At 43.8% G+C, this 21,635-nt stretch overlaps 1 protein-coding gene and 1 long non-coding RNA gene across 2 annotated transcripts in view; one reads left to right on the top strand and one right to left on the bottom strand.

Moving 5' to 3' along the window:
* The window catches only part of LOC146756853 (uncharacterized), a 31,086-nt gene that overhangs the window by 5,771 nt on the left and 3,680 nt on the right, over positions 1-21,635 (top strand). The window lies entirely within an intron of this gene.
* On the bottom strand, positions 1,359-14,500 carry LOC146756854 (uncharacterized). Its single transcript, XR_014937180.1, has 4 exons — positions 14,328-14,500; positions 6,167-6,271; positions 3,160-3,246; positions 1,359-2,639 (listed from the first exon to the last, which is right to left on the bottom strand). It is a non-coding gene; the product is annotated as an uncharacterized LOC146756854 (long non-coding RNA).

The following is a 21,635-nucleotide window of genomic DNA, read 5'->3' as shown; positions in this document are numbered from 1 at the left end:
TCATGCTGAGCCTGCAGTTGCACAAACCCAATGACTTGCAGCATCCAGGCTGTAGGTGCAGGAGAAATACCATGTACCTTTGCCTGCTGGTGGGATGTGCATCTGGCTGCTTCCTTGCAGCTTCAGCTCTGCTCTGCAGCTCCCTGTGTCCATGAGGAAAGCATGTCTTTGCTCAGGGGTGCTGTTTGTATGAAGAAGAGCAACTTATGAACTCCTTCTCTTATGTGAGTATAACCTTTCTCCCCTGCAGTCGGAGGGGATTTGCACCAAGAGCCAGTGGAGAGCAGACTTCCTTGTGCACAGCATAGCCAGGACAAAAGAAATTGTGCTACAGACTGTCAGTTCAGACTGTGTGTTTAGGAAAAGTCACTAATTTTGTGTCTTTCCCTCTGGAGTTTAATACAGGGAAAACCCACTCAGCTGCTCTTCCTGCTGGAGTTGCTGGCTTTCCCCATCCGACAAAGTGATCCCTGTGGTCACTGCAGAGGGAGGCAGAAAAGAATGGATGGCACCACAAGCTCATTATAAAAATGTGGGGAACCAGAGTTAATGAATCTTGGATGAGCCCCTGATCAGACTGGCCCTGGGTGTGGCAATGGAGGGAGCTGGTCCAGGAGGATCTGATTAAAATCTCATAGCAATGACAGTCCCTAGAATGCAGGAGGCTGTGATGTGTCTATCTGTGCTTGCATCTGGTAGGGGCCACTGATGTAGAGCTGGGATCTCTCTGGATTAGATCAGTAGGATTTCTACCAGGACAGATATTATAGGGATTTACATGTTCCCTGACCTGGCAGCTTGCCCTAATGAAACACTGATTATGCAACAGCAATCTAACTTAAGCTCTAGCCAAAAAAATCCTCTGTGCTGAGAGATGGTGAGAGTACTCTCTCTGCAATGGCAAGGATTTGAAATTGTGCAGTGCATTAAGTTTGCAGATAATGAAACAATCAGGCTGTTTATTGTTGGTGCATGAAAAACAAAACTGGAAAAACTACAATTAGTGCCTGCCCTGAGATTCTCCTAGTTGTATGGCCAGATTAATGGATGAAAGTGTTTCCTTTGTGTGCATGGGATATTAGTTCTGCTTGTCTCTCATTTCATGGCCAGTGGAGCTAAGGATAGCTCAAGGTGTCTGATATATAGCAGAATCAGAACTGAACCCCGGTGTCCTGCTGCCACATCCAGGAGCTGTGAACCCTCCTTTGCTGTCCAGCAGACCCCCAGTGCTGGGCATCCCTGAGAGCTGGCTGCGAGGGATGGAGGAGTTGCAGGATTCCTGCGTTTCTTGCTACCAGCTGCCTCTTCTTGAAGGAGAAACAAATAAACAGTGAGTACAAGCAGCTGAGCGTGGAAAGGGATAGAAGATGGTCTGGGACTTACCACTTTGTCAGTGTGAAAAGGGCTGTTCCCAAGGCAGTATATGTCCCAGAGGCTGGAATGGACTACAGATGGCTGAGATGCTGCATGCAATTGTTTTTCAATCTTTGCTGTGATAACGCTAAAGGTAGGGCAGCTTGATGAATAGACTGCTGAGCTGGCACCTGTGAGCTTTCAGTGGAGTCTGCCTTCATCAGGACATTTTTTTCCCCTCTTTTGCCCATCTCTGAAGAGGAAATAGTGTCATCTGCACAGTGAAACACCCTGAGACCTACAGCACTAAGAACCTGCTACCAGTACCACCAGGGAGAAAATGTTTGCCAAGCAGCCATCAAGTGCTTTTTCAAAGTTCTGCCACACCACATCCATCTTTCTTCCAGCTGCAGAGACCTCCCACCTTCTCACTCCATGAAGGGGATGGAAGATCCAGCCCCAGGCAAGTGGATGGGGTTAACCTGTGGATTCTTCTAGTGCCAGGTTTTAATCAAAGAGCTGGAGTTATGCCAGAGCCAGTCAGCTGTGGTGGTGGGTGTGTGAGAGTCTAGCACATCTTGATTATTAGGGGCATTAAGAAAGCCATTCAGAATTTAGCGATCTCAAACAGCACTAAGTAGGGTGTTAGAAGATGAGCTAATGTTCCCTTTAATACCCATCTTGGTTCTCCTTTTCTTAATTTCTTTTTATTTTCTTCTTCTTTTTTTTTTCTTTTTCTTTTTTTTTTTTTTTTTTTTTTTTTTTCTCAGACTTTACAAACCTGTGTGAACAATAAAACTAGGTATTGTTTTAATAAGGGACTGCCTCTAAGACACGAGTTGCATTCTTAAAATGCTTTAAATGGCTATGGAGGGAGATGAAGGCCAAGCAGGAAGGACAGAGAATACAAATGTCCCAGGGATTGGACATGTGCTTGTGGGTCAGCATTGCCTGGAGCACCTCAGTGTCCATTTCCTCTGTCTTCAACCTACACAAACTGGTGCAGCTGGTCAGCTGGGAGTCAGGGCACAGTGCCTGACCTCGCAGTATCAAATACAACTTGGAATCTCAAGGGGGAAATAGTTGGAAAGGAATTCAAGAGGTCACTTAGGCTCTCTCTGTACTGACAACCTGAATAGTTAAATTATTCCTGGTTTTCAAAGTAATGTATATCCTTCCTTGGCACTCACTGTTAATCAGTGCTTGGTTACAAAAGACTGCAAGTCTTGTTCTGGAGCCAGCTTCCAATTTTTGCAGTGATTCTGTGATGTTCCCATCCTGAGAGCCTAGAAATGAGTTTACATTTATGGTTGTATTTGTTTGCACTGGGTTTTCTTCATTCTGTGTTTTGCTGAACATTTCCCCTAAGTGAAGATAAATATCCTAATTTTTATGTGCTGTAACAGTCTCTTTAAAAGTCCTTTGAAAGGGAAAGCCCTTTCCTGATGTGTTTCCCCTCCCTCCAGTCTTGTAACAGAAGCCACAAGCATTTCCAAACAAAGCTTTTTACAATTCTCTTTCTATCTTTTCATCTCTATTTCATTTATATATTATATAAAAATAAAGAGGTAATAGAGCATTACCTTAACATAGTGTTTCATCAAGTGAGTTGACACTATCTACAAATAGTGCAATTCTCAGCAATAAGCCAGATTCAGTAGTCCAAAAATTAAATGTGCAATTAAACTGTACGCTGAGGTACACTGCATTTCTCGCTATTACTGTCTTGAAAAAATAACGATCTGCCTGTTTTTTCCAACTTTTCTCAAGGCAATGAAGACAACATAACTAAAATGGATACACCACCTCAGACGCCTTCCGTTTCATTTCCTTGCATAACGCATCACACTCCAGGGAAACTTGGCCTTCTTGTATCTTGCTGCACTGTACTTCCTGTTAAGTATAAATTGAATTGTTTGTAATTCATTTCCCTATATAAAAATTTAATTATAATGTTCATTTTGTTGGGAAAATTGTAAAACAATTTTATTCGGTATATTTACAGAATGAAGCTAATAAATAAATATTATTTGAAACTGTAACTGTATTCAAGCATCCTTTTCTATTTTCCTTCTTTCTGATAAGCTAAACTGAATCAAGAATAAATCAAGTGGTTCAGTTTAATTTTTCATGTCTTTTTTTTCACTTATTTATTTAAGAAAAAGAAATATAACCTTGTGAACTGTTACAAAAGATACCATACAAAGTAACTAATAAGTAACTCTTCTGAAACTTCGTATCAATTCTCTAAACTGGCTGAAACTACAGGGCAAGGTCTGGTCATGGGAAGATCTCCCCTACTTCCTTCTCCTTCCTCCCCCTTACATTGAAGGCCAAAACAAACAAACAAACAAACAAACAACAACAGAAAAAAAAAAACAAAAAAAACCACCAACAAAACCAAAACAGAATACCAGCACAGAGAGAAAGTTATAATCTTATAATCTATACTACTAGCCTATGAAGAATTTTGTCAGGAAAGCACAGTAACATAGCCAGAAGCTATTCTGGTTTTCATGCTTTCTGACAATATGCAGAACAATTTTCATAGCATACAGCAAAATCCAAAAACTAACTTCTTCAGAGCAATTCCAGCACGCTAAGATAAACCACCTGCCTAGATGGTTAAGAATATGGTCCACTACAAGTTGTGGGTTACAAATTCAAGTGGTTTATACGACCTTGCATGTTTACATGCATAGCCTCACGATGCAACAGTTAACTTCAACACCAGAAAAGGAAGAAAAAATCCTCCTGTTTTGCACTCAAATTATGAGCTCCTACATTTGATATTAATTGTGATGGTTCAGATGAGGCATATTTACAGAGCAGCTTGGAATACGTGTCCTGTCAACTCCCAACTTCACCAGTAGTTTACACAGACAGAAGACTGGTAGAGGAGAATTCAACTGCAAATATTAGGTACTCAATTCTGTTTCTCCTTATCTTCAAGATCACAGGCTGCAGGCACAGACGACTAAATATACAGGTACACTATCCAATCCAAGCTAAGAAAGAAGTACACTATCTGCTGTAAGAATGCAGCTCCAAGCAAATATGCATAAGGACCTTCTGGAATCAAAGATACCCTAATTACGGTCTCAGACAAGGGCAGATGCATAAAGCAAACGTTAAAAGACATCATCTTTCACACTACAGAAACGAGTCATATTTCTGCAGTCAGATTAGCTGCAACTAATACACAGTCCAATTATCAATGGCTTATTGGTTCTACCATCATTTACCCTCTACACTGTAGCTCTCTGTACAAAAGAGAGCATGGATTTGGGGCTTGACCTGGAAACAGTGAGATGATATTTAAGGTGGGGATAGTGTTTTCTTCTCTTTCTGAAGGGAGACACCATTTCACTAGGAATCAGAAGGACCACTTCGTGGCTATTTAAATAAGTGGGCTGTCATCATATAAGAATTAATTTTTATTAATTATATAATTAACTCATAACAACCTTTCCACCTTATTAAAATCAAATTTACAAGATTGAGGGGGGGAAAAAAAGTAACCGTCATCATATTTAAGGACCATAAAACTTTCAGAATAGCAGATCTGGAATGTTCCATTTCAGGCCACTGTAAAAGTGAAAAGTGAGCATCCTAAACATTAATTTCATTGCTTCTTGCTACCACACTTCAGTTGGACATCCACATAATCACTGAAGACATCCCGGCACTCTGGGACAATAAAATCTGAACTGGTCTGAAATAGCTATACAGCGTCAGAACTCAGCAGAAGATGATGACGCATTTCAGTTTTCCAAAAACAGTATGAAAATTAGGGACAGCAACAACTAGATGTAAGAGAGCTATCATGGAAATACCCATCTTCCTTATTCAATTAAGTCTGGCATAAGAAACAAGACCTCAAAGATCATCAAGTCCAACTGTAAACCTATATCTTAAGGAACAAGAAGCAGAAGTATACACGCAACCAATGATATTGATTTTACTGAACACAGTAGAGTAAGATAAACTGAAATTAGTAAGAGCACTTAGTCACAACAAAATAATTTATCCTCAGCAGAAGTCAACATTTCAACTTACAAATAAAGAAAAGCTAGTTATTTATAAGCAGAGACTGCTCAATTTGAAGCACGTACTCTGGGCATTACCATCCTTTCTCTTGAACATGCGCCCTGCAAGATCTGAGATTTCTGAAGACATTTCTTGGAGAAGCTAAGAACTCTGGGGAAACTGCATCTGTGTGGAAAGCTCAGAAGTTAACCGGGTCTTGAAAATAATTTAAGCATGCTTTGTTCAAGCCAGATAGTGAATTTTTCATTAAGTTAACACTTGTCAAGAGGTCACAGCAGCCTCTAGTTTTCCCCTCATCACACTTGATAGCTATAAGCTTTGTCCTTTATCTCTGCTGAAAGCTAAGGATGCTGATGCCTCTGTTTGCTTTAAGGGCCTCAGACAACCATCAATTAGGAATTCAAAACATCTGTGACTGTTCCAATCTATGTAATCATAAACTTCTCAGTTCCTAATGAGGAAAATGTGCTTTGACTTCTTAAATCACTCCAGATCATCTGATTATTTTCCTAATGGAACTACAAAAATTGAAGTGTGCTTGAAGATAAAGGTATTGCAAATCTGGGAGCTAACATTTTCTACAATGAATTTTATGTTCCTTAGTGAATATTTTGATTGTTCCACCCAGACTTTCAGCTGCTGTTGCTGCTCTGCTCAAGTAACTGATTCTATTCCAGTCTTGACCAGAGACAATCCATGTACACAAGCCTAGGAACATACAAAGAAAATGTGTCACTCTCAGAACTGCAACTCCAAAACTTACCTTTTTCAGTCGCTTACAAGGACACTTGAGTTTAACCTTCTGGCTGCAGTTCAGAGGACAATCACCTGAATGGCAAATCTCTTCACACCGGTGACCACAAGGCAACTACAAGCAAAACAAGAAATAGCCCACCAATGAATAACTGAAATTGCATGCAGTCTATGAACTAGTTTTATTTCAGACACAGCAGCTAAACAGAAAACTCATTCAGCTCATCAGGTTTGTCTTCCTACCTGCAAAACTGGAAAGAAAAATGTCAACTTATTTCACTAGTTACTCAGAGTTTTTTGGTTCACATAGAATTATTTATCTTTTACTGGGAACGCTTGATCAAAAAACAATTTTTTCTTTCAAATGTTACAGGAACAGTCATCTCCACAATGATTCATATATCGACTGCCCTAACTACCTGTATGATGGAGGAATAAAAGTAGATGAAGTAAGAAGGAACTGAAAACTGAAATGAAGTGTGATGTGACCCAGCCTGACCCACAAATTGCTAACAAGAGGGTAGAATTAGAAGCAAAAATACCACAAAACTAGGTTTTATGTGCAAGAACCTTGCAAACTATGCAGGAGTCAAATACAGGCCACCAATATTCTTACACCTGAATTAATTTCACTAAATCCTAAATTTCTGCATTTGGTAAATTATCCTGTTTTTGACATCTGACAAATAGCATTTCCTTTTTTTAAACTATCAGTGAAAATTTTAACACTTATAATGAAACTATTATTATTCCTTACTGTATATTATTATTCATTACTGGGATAATTTAAATATGCTGCTGCCTTTTAGGGATGTAACAGTGTTCCCAGAACAACATTAGAGATTAAAAAAATAATTCACAAGAATAAAAACAAGTTTTCTTCCACAGCGTGTTGGGAGCTCAACTGACCTTGCTCAGGTCCCAAACAAAATCTACATAACGATGATTTTTCATTTCCAATTACATAAATCAATACTGTCCAATACTGTTTATAAACAAAGGCAATAACTCATGTAAGATACCCAACTGATTCATTTATAAAGGTAGGCTTAAACAATATCACTCCCTGTACAGAAAGAGTTGGGGGAAAACACACTGGACAAATGACCACAGAGGCTCTTCCAGGATCCCACCTTAAGAGGCAAGAGTTTTTCCATTCATTTACATTTATTTTATCCAGCCATTAGATCTTACCCACAGACTGAAAAATTTCTCTACTGTCCTTTCATAACAGGCTCTTTATTCCCATAATATTCCCTTCATTGAATTCCAACAGCTTCAATCAATGTTTCTTGAATATAGTAGCCAGAACTGCAAGTAATATTCCAGCTGGAAGAACATTGTACAATGCCTTAATTGCAGCTTATTCTCCACAGAATATCTTTCCCTATACATCTTCCACTCTCATGTTCACTTCTCTCCAGTTATCCATGCTGCAACAGTAAGGATTTCTACTGTCTCCCAGGAGGGTTGTTATTGGCCTTGACATGCCCAGTCTCACTGGTTTTTCTGTATCTGTACCATGTCCCAAACGCATGTGTTCTGCTGCACATGCGTTTCCTCAGTTGTCACCTACTGACAACACACCACAAATTCTCATAAGAAAATCCCAACGAGTTTTTGGTGCCAAGGTCATTACTGCAAACAGTGCAAGACTAGCCCTCAATTTGAGCCCTTGGAAAATCCCCTTATTGCCAACATTTCTCGTTCCAATCACTCCTGCAGGAATTTTTGTTGTTGCTTATGGCTTTTGAGGTGGTTGCCCTAAATAAAAAAAAGAACCACAAGCAGTTGTTTCCTTCAGCAAACACCAACTCTCGCAACGATCATCTCTTTTACATGAATTAGCTGTTTACTGTCTGGCACAGCCTCAAGAGCACAAGTGAAGTATGACATATGGGACTACATCTCTTCTCTTTGTCTGGAGGAAAAAAGGAATTGGTCGTTCTATCAAAGAAGGAATTCAGTTTTGTCTGGCACAACTGATCACCTGCAAATCTACTTGAACTCTGCCTCATTGTTAAAAGATGGGTTAGATGCTCATGATTAAGCCTTGCACATGCTGAAGTCAGGCATGCTTCCATTAATAATGTCAAAGCCTGAACAGTTACATACCACCAGAGCACAGCACAGGAATATACTTAATGCAATACCAAAAATCGTATTTGCTTATTGAGTTCATACACAGCTCACATTCAGTGGGATGCAGGACAAGAATGAAGCTGACAGTTTCAGCTGCTTCTCAACCCCTCCAGTGCAAACACAACATAAACTCATGGGAAGCAGTTCTATGAGTGGCAAAACAACAGCCCCAAGAGCTAAGAGAACAGAAGCAATCCAACCAGTTCTGCCAGATAAGTGCTGTAGTGGGAAGGGAGGTGGTTATGTGCAGCGACTCGGCACGGACTCAGATGTGAACGATCCAAATCGTTTATTACAAGTTCTCACATCCCTTATATACCTTCACAAGTTGTTATTTTCTAACTTTCCCATCCGCCCTTACAACTTTCCCAAACATCTTACATGTCAACAAAGCATTCTACAAAACACTTTTCAACTATCCATGCAGGCACGTATCCAATCAGAGCTGTGAGACTCTTCTTCTCCTTGCAGAGGTGTCCTTGGTTCTCATGCTGTTTATCTTGCTCCACAGCTGCTGCTCTGAACAGCTTTTCTTGTATTCCCACAATTCCCCCTTTTTTGTTTATTGACAAGCTACTACCATACTATAATATAATAACACTAATTATATTAATAACATAATCATTATAACTCAATCAAGGCCTCGATTGACAATATTCTGAAAATGAAAAAGGAGATAAGGCAAATGACAAAATATATGGTTAAATCCACTAAAATATCAGACGCATTTTGCCTGCGGCCTAAGTTCCTACAACCTGGAAAAGAACCCCTGAGAATCCAATTCTGTGTAAATTTGAAATAGGTTAGAAAAGACTTCAATTTCGTGTTATCCATTTTAAACCATCCCGTCAGCATGAAGCAAATACTCCCTAAGCTAGCACATTATTACTTATTGTCCCTGGAGAGGCAGAAAACTGCAGAAAAGGAGAGAGAAGGATTATGTTGGCGGTGGATGCGATAGGCAGCGCCAGCAGGGCGTCCCCTGCTTCAAGGTGCACTTTCCCTTCCTCATCCACCACGGATTCTCTCTTGCTCTTTTCCTACTCAGGGTCTGAATGGTATTTTCCATTTGTACACTGCATCCGCATGGCCAGTGCGTGGTACAGAGCCCAAGTGGAACACCTGCTTACAAAACAGAATAAATTGCCGAGGTTAGCTTTTTTTGCAAGCACCTTTGTTTCAATTGATGCATGGTCATATTTTGAAAATCCCAATTAGTGAGATGAAAAAGAGTTAATAACTGTTATGTTTAAGAATCATCCGTTTGTCCAGGATTCTTTTCCAGGGTCTTATTTTTACAAACTAAGAAGAGGCTAGTTGATAGGCTAATAAAATCATAACTGAACATTACTAATACACTAGAAGAGTTAGTCCCATAATTTCCAGCATTGGTAACATCAAATCCTATTTAACTTATATTCTATCTACTGCCAAAATAGGAAAGACACACAATAATCTAAATAATGCTTAATAATTCTAATTCTTAAATTTATACCAGTAATGTGGAAGAGTTACCTACTATGTCTTACCATTACTAAAATTATTATTTGCAATACAACAAATTACAAAGCAATATCAATGAAGTAAGAGGCGTATAATCACAATCATTATTAAGGCTGGGTGTTATTTTCTGCCTTGAGATGAGGCCGAACATATCTTGCCGGAACCCATGTAGGGCCAGTCCTTGTAGAAACACAAGCATATCCTCGACCCCAGGTTATCAATGGTAAGGGACCTTCCCAGTGCCCTGTGGCCATATTTCGAATGTTAACCATTGGCTGTTCCTTGAGCACTGGGGAGCCCCCAAAATGACGATCCACACGAGTTGTATTTGTATGATCACGATTCAAAAAATTCAGCACAAACAAAGCCTTACATAATCTTTCTTGTGGTGTGTCTCCCGTATTCCCCCTTTTTTGTTTATTAAGAACAGATTTCAGTGTTTGATGAGTACGCTCAATGATAGCTTGTCCAGTGGGAGAATGAGGGATGCCTGTAATATGTCTAACTCCCCATTCTTGAAGGAAAGTTTGAGTGGCCTTAGAAGTATAAGCGGGCCCATTATCTGTTTTTATCGTATGAGGGATTCCCATAGCAGCATAAGCAGATAACCAGTGTTTACGGGCGTCACGACTGCGTTCACCTGTATGTGCTGTGGCAAATATGTAAGAAGAATGAGTATCTATCGTTACATGTACGTATTTTAGACGGCCGAATTCAGGAACGTGAGTGACATCTGTCTGCCAGAGTTGAAGAGGGGCTGTTCCACGTGGATTTGTCCCAGTTTGAGGCAAAGGGGCAATTGCCTGGCAGTCTGGGCATGTTAAAATAATGTTACGGGCTTGATCTACTGTCAGTTGGAATTGTTTTTGTAAGGCTCTCCTGTTCTGATGGAAAAATTGATGGGAGAGTCGTGCTTGCTCAAATAATTGAGGAGTAGCAAAAGCGACTGTGGCTTGATCAGCCTTACGGTTGCCCTCAGTTAAAGGACCAGGCAATGTAGTATGCGATCGAATGTGCATAATAAAATAAGGAAGAGTACGGTGAGAAACATAATGCAAGACTCGTTTGAGCTGTACAAACAAAACCGGATTATTAACTTCCTTAAGAAAGGATCCTTCAATCCGCTGAATGATACCTGTAACATACAAAGAGTCAGTTATTATATTAAGCTTTTGGTCTGAAAAAATTTGGAAAGCTCGAGCTACTGCAGCGAGTTCTACAACTTGAGGTGATCCATCAACAACATGTACGTCTGACTGCCATTGTGTAGCAGTCGCACGCCAGAGAACCACTGCTTGGTGTGTCTTGCCAGAGCCATCTGTAAATACAGTAACAGCATTAGGTATTGGAACATGTGAAAGTAAAGTATTAGTAGCAATGGGGATATCAGCCAAATTATGTAGTAACTGATGTTTGGGAGGATGAGTGGACAATTGTCCGGTATAGTCTGCCATAGCAGTCTGAAAAGGAAGTGACTGCGCAAGCATCCAATCTAAATCTTTTTTAGTAGCAGGTACGTATATGCACTCAGGGTCAAGAGCTCATAGAATTTGTAGACGATGACGACCTCGCTGTATTAGCATAGCAAACATTTCCACTCGTGATGTAATAGTTTTTGAAAATGTATGAGGTAAAAATACCCATTCGAGAATAATGAGAGGATCCTTTCTTGAGGTATCCCATTGACATAACAAGCTATATGGCTGATAGAAGTTGGATATTATTATGAGATGTACTGGAAGTGATAAACAAACACGATGGCTGTATCGATTTTGCACTGATGTTATTACAGAGTCTAAGCATTGTTGTGCTTCTGGTGTTAATTGTCTTTTAGAAGTTAGATCTGGGTCTCCTTTCAGTAGTTTGAATAAAGGATGCAGCTCTTGAGTAGTAATTCCCAAAAGTGGCCGCAACCAATTGATGGTTCCTAATAACTTTTGCAGATCGTTTAATGTCCGTACGTGAGGTACTATTTTGAGGATTTGTGGCTGAATAGTGTGAGATGCAATTTTCCATCCTAAATATTTCCATGGAGAACTAAGTTGCACTTTTTCTTCTGCTATTTGTAAGCCAATAGATTGGACTGCCTCCCGGACGAGCAGTAAAGCGTCCTTTAGACCCTCTTCTTGTTCTGCTGCTATTAAAATATCATCCATGTAATGATAAATAAGGACATGAGGTCTAGCCTTTCGTACTGGTTGAAATGCATTTGCTACAGTCAATTGACATATCGTTGGACTATTAAGCATTCCTTGTGGTAACACTGTCCAATGATACCGCTGAACAGGGCTTTGTAGGTTGATAGAGGGCACTGAGAAAGCAAATCGTGGTGCATCTTTTGGATGAAGCTGAATGGTAAAAAAACAGTCTTTCAAATCAATGACTGCTATAGGCCAATCCGAAGGTAACATTGAGGGTGAAGGAAGGCCAGGCTGCAACACTCCCATAGGCTCAATTACTGCATTGACAGCACGCAAGTCCTGTAAAAGTCTCCATTTTCCACTCTTCTTGAGGATAACAAAAACCGGAGTATTCCAAGGGCTGGTAGTAGGCACTATGTGACCAGCAGCTAGCTGTTCTTGAACTAACTCATGTAAGTGCAGCAACTTTTCTCTTTTTAAGGGCCACTGATCTACCCAAATAGGTTGTTCTGTTTTCCAAGCTAAGGGTATAGGTTGCTGCCGATCAATGGCCCTTACTGAAAATTTGTCTGCAAAATCATACCCCACTGACTTAAGAGATCACGACCCCACAAAGTACAGGGAATTGGTAAAATGTAAGGAGCAGCGTGAGCAATACGACCATCAGGCCCTTCAAAAGATAAAATTCAGGCACTTTGTTTTGGCTGCTGTAGGCCCCCAACCCCCACAATAGCAGAATTAGGGTCTCTTAGTGGCCACTCAGAGGGCCAATCACTGGACTTAATGATGGTAACATCAGCTCCAGTATCCACTAGTCCTAATAACTGCCTGCCATTTACTAAGCATGGTAATAATGGTTTGTCTTTTGACAGTTGTGTGGTCCATAGCACAACAGGTTTATCTGTGCTCCCAAATCCACCGGTTCGATCTCTAATACCAGGTTTGGTCATAGAATGAAAAGGGACTAATTGTGCTATTTTTTGGCCTTTTGGAATAAAACAGGGGGGTGAGGGTGTCCATGCCATTATCTTAATTTCCCCGGTATGGTCAGCATCTATAACTCCAGGTAAAACAAAAAGTCCCATCCTTGTAACAGAAGAACGTCCTAACAAGAGGGCGCTACGCCCGTCCCCAAGGGGACCCATTACCCCTGTTGGAATGAGAGTCACGGTGCTATCAGTCAGCGTCACTGACTGGGCAGTGGACAAATCCACTCCTGCGCTGCCAATGGTGGCTGGTCTGAGTGAGCTGGCCAGACAGCGTCTGGCTGAGTCGGGACCGTATTTGCTGTCATAGCGCGCGGTCTCGCGCTCCTCTTGCCGTTTCCCGGCAGATCGCAGGGCTGTGCAGCAACAGGAAGTTTGGATCGGCAGTCTCTAGCCCAGTGTAGCCCCTTCCTGCACCGTGGACAGGGTCGAGTTGGAACAGCAGAAGCATTTTTATTTACTCGCTTGGGCTTTTTACAGTCCCGTTGGACATGACCTGGTTCTCCACAATTGTAACACTTTACTTTTTGAGCTGTCCCTGCATCAAGTTGGGTGGCCAATGAATCTGCTAGCAGGGCCATTTTATGACTTTCTGTGCCTACATCTTGACAGGCTTTAATCAAGTCAGTAATTGATGGATCTGCATTCCTTAGGGACTTTAAAACCTTTCGACAGTCTGCATTTGCGTTTTCTACTGCTAATTGCTTAAGCAAGACATTTCAGGCAGCTTCATTTTCTACTTGTCTCTCTAATGAATTTTGTAAACGGTCAAGAAATTTAATGTAAGGCTCAGTAGCCTCTTGCCTAATTGAAGTAAATGAAGCATCGGGTGAATTAATATCAGGAACCCGACGGACAGCACGCAACACCAAAGTCTTAACTTGTTCCAGGCATTGCCTGTCCAGCTGTGCCTGTGCCTGAGGTGTTGCCCGAACCCCCTCCCCCATGAGTTCCTCTAGGCCAATGTGATTTAGATTGTTCAAATTATTCAAGGCCTGGACAGCAGCCTGATCCCGGTATTCAGTCATGAACACGGTGTATTGCATGGGAGAGAGGATCATTCGTAACACACTTTTCCAGTCATGAGGGGTCATAACATAACTATCACCAATTGCAACCAAAAGATTATATGTAAAGGTAGACTGAACTCCGTATGTTCTCACTGACTTCCTTAGCTCTTTCACTGCCTCATAAGGCAGGGGTTCCCAACGGGGGACCTGATTCGGCTGATACAACACAGGAAAGGCTTGCAATGTGTCACCATCACCCCTTAATATTGCTTCTTTTCTGCACTGCTCTAAGACACCACAGTACGCTGTAGGGAAATTTGTCGTTTCTGCTCCCTTCAAATTATCATCAGGAAGAAATGCGCCCGATTCGCATTCCGGATATACTGGACCTGGGTCACAACGATCCCCTGGTTTCGATCCGTCCGTGTCTTTAATCACGTTACACTCCGGCTGCACAGACGCTGCAGCGCACGACGTGGGGGGGGCGGAGGGCAGCGGCGCAGAGAACGTCATGGGCGGAGCGGAGGGCGGAGGCGCGGCGAGCGTCGTAGGCGGAGCGGGGGGCGGATCGACGAACGTCGTAGGCGGGGCGAAGGGCGGGGGCGCGGCGAGCGTCGTGGGCGGAGCGGGGGGCGGAAGCGGCGCGACGAACGTCGTAGGCGGGGCGAAGGGCAGGGGCGCCATAGAGGGCGGCAACGCGGCGAGCATCGGGGGAGGAGCGAACGGCGGGAGCGCGAGGGGGGGCGGCCGCGGCCCCTCGTCTCCCCGAATCGCGGGGGGGTCGGAGCCGCCGGTCGGATCCGGGCACGGGCCGCTTCCCGCAGCGAGAGGCAGCGGCGGGGTTGGGACGGAGGGCGGCAGGGAATGGTCGGAATAAATTCTTTCCCGTCGTGATTGCTTAATCCCTTCCATTATCCGGCTCCAAACGGGCAACAGCTTAGCAGCCTTTCTGTCTTTAGCGAGAGAAGCCTCGTAGAGTTTTGAGCCGATTTTGTCCCAAAGTTCTCCATCTAGAGAGAACTCAGTTTTTGGAAATTCAGGGACGTTTTTGCTTATCCATTTAAGAAGAGTAGCTAATGCTGAAGTAGACACAGTCTCATCCTGATACAGTAACACTGAACGCAATACTTCGAGATGTACTCGTTGCTCCCTCGTTAGTGAGCTCCCCATAGTTCCCGACTGCTCACCTTCTGTCCTGCAGAACGGTGCGGGTGCGCGCGAAACAGTCTCTCCGAAGTTCAGTCGGGCGACGCTGCCGGACCGGGCTCGCTCAGCCGCGGGTTGATTTGCTCCACGTTGTGGGCGCCATTTGCAGCGACTCGGCACGGACTCAGATGTGAACGATCCAAATCGTTTATTACAAGTTCTCACATCACTTATATACCTTCACAAGTTGTTATTTTCTAACTTTCCCATCCGCCCTTACAACTTTCCCAAACATCTTACATGTCAACAAAGCATTCTACAAAACACTTTTCATCTGTCCATGCAGGCACATAACCAATCAGAGCTGTGAGACTCTTCTTCTCCTTGCAGAGGTGTCCTTGGTTCTCATGCTGTTTATCTTGCTCCACAGCTGCTGCTCTGAACAGCTTTTCTTGTATTCCCACAGTTTTGTCCATTTATTTTTTGCAAATGTTGAGGTGCTAAAATATAATGTGTTTATCCCCTTAGATCTTTTTCACTGTAAATATTCTGTTGTTAATAGCTAGTAAACTAAAGGCTGAAAAGAACAGGCTTTATATTTGTCATAGCAAGCCCATTAAAAGAAAGCAGTATAACCCACAACTCTGAAAACAATCAAACAGAAATCTTCATGAGCATTTTCCAGAAACACAGGAAGGGAAGAGAATGTATTTTTATGTAACTGATTACACTACAAAGTTTTGCATGTAGATGAAACAAGATATATCCATATCTACAGGAATGAGAAGAGTTAACCAAAAGCCTTATCCAACTAAAACAGACCCTGCTGCCCTGAGTCTTCTGTTCACATCCCACTGAATTCAATTCTAAAAAGGCCCTGCTCTACGAACGATGCAATTCTGAATTGCAGACTTGAATTCAGTAGTACTACTGGATGGATTTTAAACCTCAGACTGAGTCTTGGGAATACATCCAGAAAAATCTCAACAGTTAACGTTAATCAAAATCAAAGAAGAGATATGGAAAAAATCTTTGAAGGGAACCTGAAGTACAGGAACACACAGTTCATGTTAAGAGATTAGAAGTACTCCTGAAAATAAAGAGGAGGAAGCGTTGCAGCAAATAAAATCAAAGTAACAGAGAAGGAAATGGAAGGACAAAAGTTAAGAGGTAAACAGTGAAATAATTCCCCTGCCGGGAAGAGAACTTTCAGACATCCAGGTGAGAAGATTGTGACAGATGGATTCATTTACTCAAGTAAGACAAATAAAGAGGATGTGCAAAACGAAGACATCACAAAGACAAGGGCAGAAAGCAGAAGATGCAAGTAGACACACAGCAAAGAGTCCAGAATTTCTATTGGGGTTTCATGGATTTGTTAACATAACCTTGTCTGAAAAACAGAGACTCTTGGGAAGCAGGCAGGAATACTCTCAAGTTTTGCAAGTTACTCAAAACCAGGAAAGTCTATCTAGTAAAAGACTGGACACTTCTGAAACCAGAAAATAATGCAACACAGGTTTTGAATCTATGTCTATTCAGTTGAGGCAGAATTCAGGCAAGGTGAGACAACAGATCTCAGACTAGAGGACTCCACAGGCAAAGCAGCACAACGGAACAGAAAGCAAACAGTGCAGAAGGACAAGCTGAATCAAATTACTTCTGAGTGCCAACTACATACTACTGGAGACAAAGTACAAGGCCAAAACAGAGTAAAAAACCAATAAACAATTTCAGGATTAAGTATTCTCAACCCTTTGAAATTATGCACAAGCCTTTTCTTTACAGCTGGGAAGCAGAATTTCTGAGAAATTCTGAAGTGTTTAACAGTGGAAACACTTTCCAAAATATTCCTGACTATTCACGTTTTTCCTCTTTGTAAATTTCCTAATTCTACAGTAAGGAAACAGAGTGAAGAAAGGGCTGTCACCCTTGCCACAACTAATGACAACTAAAGAACAAAGGCACAATAGTAAGTAATACATAGATTTCTGAAAACACACAAGCAGCACAGAATAACAGCACTGGGAGGGACTAGGAACAAGTCATTTTGCCCATCCCTCATGTCTTACAGCAATAAAATCCATAACTAGACTAACCCCAATATATGTCTAAGCTGTTACTGATGAAAATTCTGTAGCTTTTCCAACCTATTCTTCCCAAGCTCTACAAGCTTTACTACTCAAAGGCAGTAACTAACACGAATCTTCCTAACTGATACAACCACTAGTTCATAGCCTGTTTGCCATATAACAAGTTTACAATTCTTCTTTACAGCAACCCTTCATATAGTCACATACAACAAAGCAATTAACTCCTTTGTCTTAAGCTTCAAGCTACTCAATATGTTTCACTAGCACAGTCAGTCATTAAGAATTCATTTTACTTAGGTCCCGTGCAGTTTTTTTTGTTTCTCTTTTCTTGTTTCCTAAAACTGTTGTGCAGACAGTGATCACTGACCCTGTGCAAGAAAAACCACAAATACACTCCTCTGTATTTGTCCCAACCAAAGAGTATCCTGTTGAGAAAGTCTGTTCAAGATCAGTTTTCAACCACAACAAAGGACATACTCTTCCTCATTCAACCTCAGCAGCTTCAAGCTTCAGCTTTCAAGCCATGAATGAAGTATTCACTGATACTGTCCTGGAGTCCTTAACCCTCATAGAATAAAAAAATCATTACGGTTGGAAATACCTCTAAGACCAAGTCCAACCATCAACCTATCACCACCACATTTGCAGCGTTTGAGGCACGGACTCAGATGTGAACGATCCAAATCGTTTATTACAAGTTCTCACATCCCTTATAGACCTTCACAAGTTGTTATTTTCTAACTTTCCCGTCTGCCCTTACAACTTTCCCAACCACCTTTACATGTCAACAGAGCATTCTACAGAACCCTTTTCAACTGTCCATGCAGGCACGTATCCAATCAGAGCTGTGAGACCCTTCTTCTCCTTGCAGAGGTGTCCTTGGTTCTCATGCTGTTTATCTTGCTCCACAGCTGCTGCTCTGAACAGCTTTTCTTGTATTCCCACAAGTACCAGTGCGGCCACCGCCCTCAGGCACCCTGGCCATCCCTTACTCACTTCCTTGGCAATTTGCAGCTCAGGGGTTTGGCAGATGACTTTTTTCCTGGCAGTTCTTAAGGTTCAAAGTCCAGCTGTAATCTCGTTTCCCAAATATGTCACTTCCTGTTGAGTTATTTGTGCTTTCTGTAAACCAAGAAACTCAGCAAACTCTCAGTCTATTGTACACAGTCCTTTTGTTGCTGTGGCAGCCACGTGCTGCAGTAAAGTTCCACCCTAGAATGGAGGATCCCAGATCTCAGGCTCATGAGTTGACCATCATTCAGCTGTTCTCACAACCCTGGGTAACACTGTCCAGGTTAACTGAGACTCTTCTCCCCATATCCTCCCTCCCTCCTCCCCCGCACCCCTTCCCATCGCCATCCCCCGGGGGCAGATGTGCCATGAAAACGAGCTCTGGGCGTGATCGTTGTGGGAATTCCTGCCTTCCTGAGCCTGTGCGGAAGAGGCGAGAGCCTGGCTGGAAGCCATCCGGGCAGCACCGCGGTGGCAGGAGGTGCACCAAGGCCGTCCTGCGGCCAGCTCCGGGCTGAGGGCACTCGGCGTCCTCTGCTCTACGCGACTCCGAGGAGCCCGGCTACCTGCACCAGAGCTGGGAGCAGCCTGCTCCGCACCCAAGGTAGGTGCCCTTCGTGGCTCGTGCAGAGGAGCGCACGCTTCCTGCCCCCTGCCAGCAGCACCGGGAGAGGAGCGGGGAGCGGCCCCGGACGGGGCGGAACCCGCACTGCCGTACCCCAGGCGGGACCCTGGTCCCGGCTCCAGCTCCCGCTCAGCGCAGCAGGTTTGCTGGCCCAGACGGGCTGCAACCAGGGCGGCAGTTCATGCAGCCCGGGCTGGGCTCCGAGGGGCACGGGAACGGGCTGGGAGCTGGGACAGTGAGGAAGGGAGCAGAGGAGGTCAGCGTGCTCTGCTGCCCGGTTGGATCTCTGTAACACAGCGCAGCTGGGGCTGCAGTTCTTCCTCTGGGCCACGGGAGACACGAGACGGCCTCGCTCTGCAGCTGTGCACGCGTGGATTGACGGAAGCTTTAAACCCCCCGATGCCTCCTTTGGAGTGTCTTAATGTGAAGCCTCCAAGTGGAAATTTGCACTCGCCCTGCTCCTCCTCCCCGGCAGCCCCCAGCTTCTCTTCGGGGACCCTGCGGGCAACACGTGCCTCTGGCGACCCTTGAAATGGCATTACCTTTTGTTTGCTGAGCGCTTGCCTGATGGCTCAGCTGGGGTTGTGCAAAGCCCTGGCAAGGCTTTTGTTCAGGCTGTCCCGGCAGCTGCAGATGCCTTGAGCACACAGCTGCGGGCCCTGAGCACGTTCAGCATCTGCAGCAGCTCCGGCACTGGGCTCTGGAACAGACGATGAGAAGCTGGCAGCCTGTGGGCTGACTGGAGCACGCGTTGAGAACACGGCCGAGCAGCAGCAGGTCAGTAAAGCACAGCCCAGGTGCCTTCTGCAAAGGGCACGCGCTGCTGAGAGCGTCCCCCGGCAGTGAGCGCAGTCTGCGTGCTCGGCTGAAGAGGGAGGGAGGAATGAATTTATTGATATCATGCAGGTGTCCTGGAGTGCTCTAACAACTGCTTAACAAGGCTGTTGTAACCACGTGGTTGTTTATTGCCTTAATTGTTCTGTTTAGCACTGCTGCTATTCGATAAGTTGCCTTCACGGTTCAGTTAAAATTCCCAGCACAGCATCGGCTGGTGGTGGCTGTGACCGTCACAGGCTGGTTTGGCTGCAGTGCTGTCAGATACTCTCTCTTCTCAGGAGATGGAAAAATAATCTCCATGTGGTTGGATGTTTTGTTGATTTATTGTTGTGTTTAAGTAAGCCATCCTATTAATTTGAGAAGTGTGAACCATCCAGTTGACTCCTCGCCGTTTTGCACTTCCTTACCCGAGGAATGTGAGCCATCACCACTTTTAGGTAACATCAGCAGTAGGTGGTTTTGAGAACTACATCAGTCACCTTTACAGAGTACTTTTCCCAACCCTTTTCTGAGGGCTTGCTTGATTTCAGCAAGCCCAGGGCTACTTCCACTCCTGAGAGGATGTACGGACATCTGCCAGAGGATTTAATCCATTTGCCACCAGGTGTTCCCTCACGGATCTGTGGAGGTGGTGCTCCAGCAGGCTTGCTGTGTTTGAGTGTTGGGGGCTGCATTCACGGTGTTCTTCCATGAACCAGGTGCTTTTCTGCACCTCCTGCTGGATGGTTGGATGGCCATACCATTTTCTAACAGTATTTCTGCATCTCTTTCCTGGGTAGCCGTCCCCTTTAGGCGTGCTTGCAGTCAATCAAAAGATCCCCCAGTTGGCACAGGCTGTCCTTGTTGTATGTCCTCAACTTCCTTCACCACTCAGACCTCCAATAAAACTCCCCTTTCCCATTCCTTCTGTATCACTCTTCAGTTTCCTTAACTGCAGCTAGGGCAGGCAATAAGCCGTCATTCTGCTGCCTCTGTTTGCCTTAACTGTGTAGAGGCAGTGCCTTTAATTAGTGCTATGGGTGCAGTTTTGCATCTGTTTGGAGCCAAACCCTACAGGTGGAGGATGTGTGGCCTAAAGGATTGTAGGCGACTCGGGGAGGTCTTCGTTTATTGTGTGAATAAGCATTACCTGCACAACTTGCACCACGTAGTGCAGCAGAAATATTGTGGAATATCAGTCGCTTTTGATTCTGGGAGGACCGGTGCAGTTCTCCTTTGCTTCATATGTCACTTTCAAACCCGACACGATGCTGATAACACCTTTCCCATTTTGCATCCTATTACTGCCCCCAGTGACCTCTGCTTTCTGCTCAACTACAGCAGTCGCCACGAGAACATTCACAGAAGAATCTGGGATGCGCTTCATGTCTCTTGTCATCGGTTTGTTTCCCTTCTTGCCATCCTGCAGACTTTGCCCATTGGTCACAAGTGGATCCAAACACAGCATACACTCCTAAGGGAGAAGCAGGACTATATTTGTTGATATAATAGGGATATGCTGTAGTGATTTAACAGTGACACAGCAGGATCGGAGGTGGCTGGATACACTTGGTTATTTACTGCATGGAGGGTAGGGTTACGCACACACCTACAGGAGGCCCTCCCATTGAGTCACGAGGCTCAGAGTAGTTCCCCTTTTTTTCTCATGTCTTCAGACCACAGAGGTAAGGAGCTAGGATGTGGCTGGATCCTCTCCTAGTCCCAAGCTTGGTCAAGGCTTTGTGTGGAAGGAATCATACGTGCACAGTCCCTCTAAGACAGAACCTTAGAGAGTACATGAAAGCTCCAAAGTAACCACGGGTGTCTTACAGAAGATCTGTATTGAGAAGGAGTCTTGATGTCAAGCTGCAAGGGATCTCTGTGCAGGTGTGAGCTGCAGAAACAGCCCTGCTCGAGGGCAGGTCCTGTGGTGCAGCCCGCTGCTGTGCAGCAGAGCTGGAGGGGCACTTGGGCTGCTCCCTCTTTTGGGGTAAGATGACTGCCTC

Source organism: Coturnix japonica, chromosome 25 (assembly GCF_054131305.1).
Source record: "Coturnix japonica strain WE chromosome 25, WE-NBRP24, whole genome shotgun sequence".
Lineage (NCBI taxonomy): Eukaryota > Metazoa > Chordata > Aves > Galliformes > Phasianidae > Coturnix > Coturnix japonica.
Note: the sequence above shows the minus strand (reverse complement) of the source record. Positions and strands in the feature narration are given on the sequence as shown.